Genomic DNA, 8468 nt, shown 5'->3' on the forward strand with positions numbered 1-8468 from the left:
TCAGAGATTCAGAATCTGCCGCTGTCATGCATCTCCAATTAGCGTCGCTGCAGGCCTTCCTTACGTTGCCGGCTGCTCTGATTATTCCGCCACTCTGTCACGAACGATGAAGGTAATCCACAAATTCTAATTCTTGAGTGCAATTTCTTCAAATTTAGGTTTAGACTAAGACACAATATCATGTGTTTCTTGATTTTCTTGCTATTACCGCTTCAAAATTACTCTACAAATTGACATGGTGAATGCATATCATGTATGGATTTAATTCAAAATCAAAGTGTATGGGTAAACTCGACCCAAATCGAGCCGAGCCGAGCCGAGCTGGCTCGATTTAAAACCGAGCCGAGCTTGAGCTTATATTTTCAGCTCGATTGAATATCGAGCTCGAGCTGGCCTTGGCTCGGGCTTGGCTTGGTTCGTGAACAGACCTAATTGTGACTTGTGAGTTGAGGTGTAGAAAACCGGTTTTAAACCCAAACCAAACCGGTTTAGCCAACGGCTGGTCAAAACCGTTTGATTAAAACCAGTTCGGTTTATAAACCGGTTTAGAAGCAAGATAGGCCGGCCTGGTCACGTCGGTTCGGTCCGGTTTATAAACCAGTTTTAACTGGTTTAAAACCGGTTTTTCTCAAACCGTTCAATTTTAAAACCAGTTTGGTAGATCTTAAGAAGAACCGGTCCTGAAACTGACGGTTTGGGTGAAACCGGTTTAAAACCCAAACCGGTTCAGTTTGGTTTGCCTAAAACCGGTCCCAAACCGGTTTTTTGTACACCGCTACTTGTGAGTACGCATCTAACATTCTCATGTTTTTGTTCCATCTTCAAAGGCTTTTATTGAGTGAATGCAGCTTTGAATTCTTCTTAACTGTTGTGGGTCGATTTTTCGTTTATGATCCTAAATAATATCCTAAACAATATTTTGCTATCCAGGATTCTTAACAGGTTTGGTATAATGAACTTTATATTATTTATATTAACCATTATGCTTGTAGGTTACTCAAACAAACGGCTTGTAGACTCAATCATGCTTAAAAGTCAGAAGGCTAGTCAGTATGTGTGTGGAAAGGAAGGAAGGAGTCTCACAATAGTCACAAGGCTAGGGATTTCAGATTTATGGCAGTTTGTTACTTTCATTGATTATATAAAGGGGCTAATGCATGGTTTAGAAACACAACTTCTGCTCACACACTTTTACTCACATTCTCTATAACTTAGATACCATTGGAATTAGTTCCCGAGCTGTACTTCATCTTTTACTTAATAAATCTGAGGCAGGGGATAGTTTGTCACACCCCGACCAAAAGGCGTCGGAACATGCCGGGGCGTAACATATTGATTGGACAGTAGCTCAAAAGACACTAATTAAAGCGACATTAATTATTTAATTTCATTAACATTAAACAAGTACACAATTACAATAGTCGAACCATATACATATTTTGAATAAATACCCTATGGTCAACTAACTATCTTCGATCTTGATTACATCAAATACTTGAACCTGTAGCATATATAAAAATAGAGTTTGTCAACACGAATGTTGGTGAGAATATATAAGTTGAGTTTAGATATATATAGATAAAATCACAATTCATATGTCAATGATGAGCAGTACAATTCATATGAAAATGTAAATAACTAAATAGATGTGGACCTGTTCCTATTGATACAAAATCAACATACTTTGGTAAATGTATAATCATACTAGATTAGAATAGATGAGGATGAGATACCAGCCACCAAACATAAAATAGACATTTAAGCACATAAAGCATAATCATAGAGCATGAAATGAACACACATAAGCATATATTGAATTGTGTTTTGAATCGATGAGGTAATAAAAACATATGTAAAGTTAATAAGGTATACATGCTACCCCCAAATATAAAATATGGAAAAAGGGGTATGTAAACTCACATTGAATTTGGTGGCTTGAAAGATTAAGGTCTTGGTTAAACGTGTGAATGTCCTAGCGTGTAAGCCTATATAAAAGTAATAAGGCTAGTTTTAGTTTGTGTTCAACGAATGATTAACTACGAATTATAATGGTAAGATGATATGATCGATAACTTGTACTTGAAAAAATAGAAAAAAAGGATGAAAACAGTATTTGGACAACTTGCTGTCATAGCATAGATAAATTATTAAAAATATAAAAAAATTCCCAAATATTATAAAAAACTCCAGACAACTAAATCAATGTGTTAGGAACAACTTCATTTAGAAAGTTCGGTCAGATTTGGACCCGAGATTGGTTAAAACAGCCATTCTTCTAAAAGGATACAGATCTGTGCACTAATTTTAGTTTGACCACTATTGAGTAATAAAAATGAATTAAAGTGCAAACGTCATCAAAACCACAACTCAATGAATTTAGTCATAGGCTTTATTTTTGCACCATTTCAATTTTTTATGACGAAGTTATGGCTCAACCTTTGTTGTCCAAGAATTCTGTCAATTCTGAACCATTACAATTAGTAATGTTCTTTACATTTTGAAATGTTTTTGATGGAAATAAATTATAAGCCATTGATGGGGTGATGAATACATCATATAAAGAATATGTATCATCAAAACCTTATGGTTATGTTATAAGAGAAAATCAAATTAAAACATAAAGTTACAAGGAATGTAAGAATTTTGTTAAAATGTGACCATTGAAGATCATCTTCCAACCTTTAGTTCTTTGTCTCCTCCACAACACACACCATGGTGTATAGATTATGTAGGATCCTTGACATGAATATATGATGGATTTTTCACCATTTAAATGAAGAAGATAAACAAGAATTAAAGAAACCTTAAAGATAGTACAACTAATGTTACACAACTTGATTACCTTAATTTTTGACAAAATAGTAACAATAATAAAAATGAAGAAGATGGAGATGAGAGAGAGAGAGGAAGGGAGAAGATAAATTCTTCTTTGAATTTCAAAGAAGAATAATAGTGGTACAAGAGAAATAGAGTGGATGATAGTCTTCTATAAATAACAAGATTTGGAGGGGCTAACTTGGAAAAGTTTGTTTTTGTAAAAAATTGTAAAACTTGGAGAATGGGAAAGGGGGTGTGGTGAATGGTTTTGGGGGTGTTTTGAGTTGGATTATATTGTATTTTTAATATATGGGAAGGGGCATTTGCTACAATTAATTAGATATAGTACTTAGGCTAGTTACATGTTTAAAGGTCTAGATAACAATTTATCGTGTTCTAAAATGAAGGAAACATACTTATGAATTATAACTTATTATGTATAGGGAAAATACATATATATAACTTATTAGGGACTCCAAATATCGAGTTAGGTTATAAGAGTTTCCAAACGCTTTAAATGCGTAACACAGTATAAGTAACGATGTGAGGTAACAATTTTCGATTCATCAAAACTTGCGAATATGTTAACATGGTAAATATGATATAACTTTAATATCAATGACCAATAACATGATTAAAATATAGACATCCAACATTTCATTGATTAAAAAGGTTTCTAATCACATCAAAAACTACAAAGGGTTGGATTTCGGGTTTAAAAATTAACGAATGTTACATATTTTCCCTTCCCAAGGATCCTCACCATAATCTAAGGTTTTTCCTCGCTATATCTCGTGTCAACCCTTTACTTTATCGCAATCATTTGTCAATTTGTGAAGAACACACTGTCTCATATTCTCAGTTTGATCACTTAGTTACTTAGATAATTGTTTACCAAAACATTGAATTCTACAATCATAGAGTACTTCGTGTTATTGTTGTTGTTGTTGACTAAATTAGTTTGGGGGTGGGGGGGGGGGGGTAATGTCTCTCCCAAAGGTTCATAACATTTACCAACCTCTCATTGCCCAAGTTCGATTCTAGATAGCGGGGTCCTCCCCCTCTTTTAATTGCTTTAACACGCTTGCCTTAGTAATGCTATGTATTGCTTGTATAGATATAATGATACAACTAACTTAAGTAAATATAATATATATATATATATATATATATATATATATATATATATATATATATATATATATTACCATTTGCATGGAGCCATGGAGTGAAACAACGAAAAAGAATAATGAATCAATCGACATTATGTATTTACCATTGCTTCTAAGTTCTAAGAATGTCTATCGTTTAATGATATATGTGTATTTTGATCATTCAAAAATAAATAAATAAATAAATACACCTTTTGTAGTTACTTGCAATTTGCATATATGAACGATTATACATGCAAGAATGATAAATTGGAATAGTAATCGTGTGAGAGTTAAAAACTTTTCAAAATTATACTTTAATTTCTAATTTAATCCTCCATATTATTAATGTTCTTATGTTTGGGCTATTGGTTCAACGGCCCCCTTATCTTCGTGGGCTTATCAGACTGGATTCATGAGCTAATCTTCCTAGTTCGCTGGCTAGTTTAGGTCTGGTCGCTACTTTTAATCTACGCTTCCAACGGTCGGAACCCTACATGTCTTTCCTATCTTTAAACAGTCAATACCTTCTATTAAGGATTCAGTCTCTCAAATTGCATATGGTCGGGCTATAAAAGGAGTCATGATTGATTCGTTAAGAGATAACATTCTCTATCAATGTAGTTTTTTTGTTGTTTTTTTTTTGTTATTTCAATCGGTTTCATCATATTAGGTTTTCTCTGACTAAATCAGATTATTTGGTTTTCAAAAGTATTGTAATTCCTAAACTTAATATAGCCATCATTCTAACAAAACTAAAGAGATGTAACGGAAAGATTTTAAAAATAAATTTTGACTTTAATTTATGAAATTCTACTGTCAATTTTGAGTCACTTTAATCAAACAAGTGAAACCAAGTTTGGCTTGAGCTAATTAAAGTTGAATTAATACAAAGCTCAAGTTAGAGCTCAAATTATATAATGAGCTGAACTTGAGCTTATAGGTATACTACTACTAGGTTATCGAGCTTTATGTAATACACACGTGAATATACAATACCCAAAAAGAAGCTTCAAAGCTTTCCGTAATGTGCAAAATTCAATGTAAATGAAAGATGGGAAAATTAATTATACAAAATGCACCTACGAAACAAAGAATTAGTGCCTAACTTACCCAGTAGCAAGAAGAACCTTCTAGTATTGTTTACACGCATTGCCAACACGGAAAAATGTCGTTTGAAAACGTCAAATTTTTGGTGTGCTTGGTGAATTTAAATAAACGTTTTGCCTGCTATAAGATAAGAACAAGTCAACCTTGGAATAAAGCTGTAGCTCAACACCCACTGGTTTCCAACTAGACTGAATTATACGACCACTTCCATTTACTGATCTCTAAATCAAAAAACTCTCATCTAATAATAGTCAACTACCATTTCATTTCATCATCTTCCTAAGACCTCACCCATCTCCTCTACCACCACCATGGATACTAAATATGCTCCACCTGCAGGTTACCCTGCTGTCCCACCGCCAGGTCCTACCGCTCCCTACGCAAACGCACCGTCTATCTACCCTACAGCTCCTCCTGGTTTATGCGCATCTTCTCCTTTCCCATCTTACCCTCCTAATTCAAATCCAATGGCGTCACTTTTACCATCTTATCCTCCAAATTCAACACATCCTCCAACTGGATACCCTCCAACTTCTGGTAACTCAACTTACCCTCCTAGTTCGTCCCCCTTTCAAAATTTGGTTCCCAGCACCACAACATATCTGCCGTCAGCCACCGCATATCCATCATCAGCCGCCGCATATCCACAACAGACAGCATATCCGCCATCAGCCTCCACATATCCACAGCAGACAACATATCCCCCATCAGCCTCCACATATCCAACGCAAACAACATATCCCCCATCAGCCGCCACGTATGCGCCACAGACAGCATATCCAGCACCACAAGGTTATCCTACACAACAAGCACCAGGAGTGTACCCACCACCTCCATCTATTGAAATATATCCGCCACCACCGCGTTACTAAATACTAGTTTCTGGTACTTTTTATCACTGGACAAAATAAAATGCTCAACTTGAGGATACACAGCATTCGATTTACCTTTTGTTTTTGTGTATATGTTATTGAAGTTGATTGATATAAATTAGTTATAACTTATAAATCATATATAAATTTGTATTTATTTGTTTCCATCATGAAAATTTTCAAATATGAAATGAGATTGTGACTGTATCATGTGACATATAATCTACAGAATCATGTGAATCACCCATTAGCTTACTTTAGCTTGCAAAATAATTACCCAATTAATGGTATAATAACAGCAAGAGGTGAGTGGTTGGCCAAGAGTATTGTTCAACTTTTCATTGATATACTTAATACTTTATTTCACAAGTTCAACAACATTAGTATATACTTAATAATGCACATAGTGTCTTTAGTGATTAATTGAAACCAAACAAATCAGCCATATCATATATGAAAAACTACAAACAACAAAGATCAAATTTCATTAAAATGCCATCAATGCAGACCAGCTTTAGTAAGCAAACAAGGCAGAATACACAACCCAAGCACTCAAATCAGAAAGTTAAAAACAAGACAGTATAACAAACCATCAACGACACCTTGAACCACCGCCGAAGCTTGACCACTTCCTAAATGTGCAAGACACTAAATTTCTGCCAGCAATAAGGCCCAATCGAGCCTTGAATGACATTGATCTACTAGTGCTACTGGAAGCAACAGCAGCATTACCAGCTCCTTCAATTTGGTTAGCCGCAATAGGATTTTCATCTTGAACACCATCACTACCCGCATCTTGACTATCAACTTCTGCGGAGTCCAAGTTCACAGCCAACGACTCCCTACTAGCCCTCAACCAACCAGCACCATCACCCGTCACTCCACGACACTTCTTCACCTTCACTTTCACCAAATTAGGACACCCACTAGCAAGCGCTTCCATTCCATGATCAGATACCGGACAACTCTTGATGCAAAGTTTCTTCAAAGCCGCACATTTCTCAGCAATGCACGAAATCTCATCATCCCCAACAGTCTCACTCCCACATAACGCCAATCGCTCTAGCTTCAAGCAATTCGTAGCTAACAGCTCTAAACTCACACGAGTCGAATTAACCCCAATTAACACCAACTCTTGAAGATTAGGACAATGTTTCGATACCCCAATCAACCCTTCATCGTTAATCCTATTCGTCTTCCAACCATCAATATGAAGCTTCCTCAAAAGCTTACAATTCTCAGCAACCGTAATCAAACCCGAATTCGAACAATCCGGTGTTTTCAAAATATGCAGTATCTCCAAATTCCGACATTTCGACAATGCCGCAAGGCCTGCATCACTCATCTGCAGCCGTTCCAAATGAACCTCAACCAATCCGTTCACACGATCGGTAACCAACTCCAGTAACCTATCCCAATCTCCAGAACACCTAAACAGCTTCAACGTCTTCAAATTCTTCGACGCCATTATAAGCGGTCCGAAACACTGCGCATTATAAAGATCCTTCAAACAAATAAACTTAAGCGACGACGCCGCTAAGCCCGGTCCCACCGGCTCCATTACCGCATTGTTACCGTTCCCGTTCCCGTTCCCGTTCCCGTTACTAACGCCACGTAACCGCTTCACCGACAACTCCTCAAGAGATGAACAATTGTCCACCACAGCATTCATTCCTTTAGCACCAAAAGTACACGATCCACACGAAAGCCTCTTCAAACCCTTGCAATTCTTCGCGAACGAAGCCATACCTAAATCCGTTAACTGCCGGCACGAACGAAGCTTCAGGCGCGTGAGATTCCGACACCGCTGAGAGATTAACACAAGCGCGTCGTCGTCGATGCTTACAGATCTACGGTCGCATTTTAACGACAATTTCGTTACCGAGTCAAACCGTGAGAACAGTGACGGTACGGCGGATACGAGTTCCGATTGAGCGTTGAGTGTGAGCCGGTGACGGCTCTGTCCTTCGATCTCTAACCACCGCCGGCAAACGAGTGAGCATTGCTCCCGGTCACCGGATCCGAGAAACTGGAAAACGGTAGCCAAACACGCGTCCGGTAGAACCGATATATCGCCAAAAACGGTGACGTCATCAGTTAGGCCATCGTCGTCAATCTGTTTCTCCGTTAGAAACGACCGCACTTCCTTTGGATCTTTAACCGGATCTTCAACGGTCATGGATCTGGAATTGCAATTGACGGCGTTATCACGGCGGCGGTTAACCGACTGTGACTGTCCCATCCACCCACCGGAGCGGTTGTGGACTTGAAAATGTGGATTAAACACGGACTTGAAAAATTATGTAACGGATTTTGTGAGGGGATTGAATAGGAGAGAGCGTTGGGAAAGTATGGTGAGCTTTACAGATGGACGGTTGGGATTTAAGGAGAGAGGGAGTAACTGGTGTTGATTGTGGAGGAGTATGGTAAAGGTGGTGAAGGCGCATTCAGTGGAACGGGACTGGGATTAGCGTGACTGAGACTATTATACTTTATACGGGATTCAGGAGATGTCACC

At 37.5% G+C, this 8468-nt stretch overlaps 1 pseudogene; it reads right to left on the reverse strand.

Moving 5' to 3' along the window:
* Positions 1–6416: 6416 nt before the first annotated feature.
* On the reverse strand, positions 6417–8192 carry LOC143588762 (F-box protein At1g47056 pseudogene; annotated as a pseudogene).
* Positions 8193–8468: the final 276 nt, after the last annotated feature.

The sequence above is a fragment of the Bidens hawaiensis genome, unplaced genomic scaffold (assembly GCF_021521415.1).
Source record: "Bidens hawaiensis isolate Kalapana, Puna unplaced genomic scaffold, B.hawaiensis_p1.1 tig00036759_1, whole genome shotgun sequence".
Taxonomy (NCBI): domain Eukaryota; kingdom Viridiplantae; phylum Streptophyta; class Magnoliopsida; order Asterales; family Asteraceae; genus Bidens; species Bidens hawaiensis.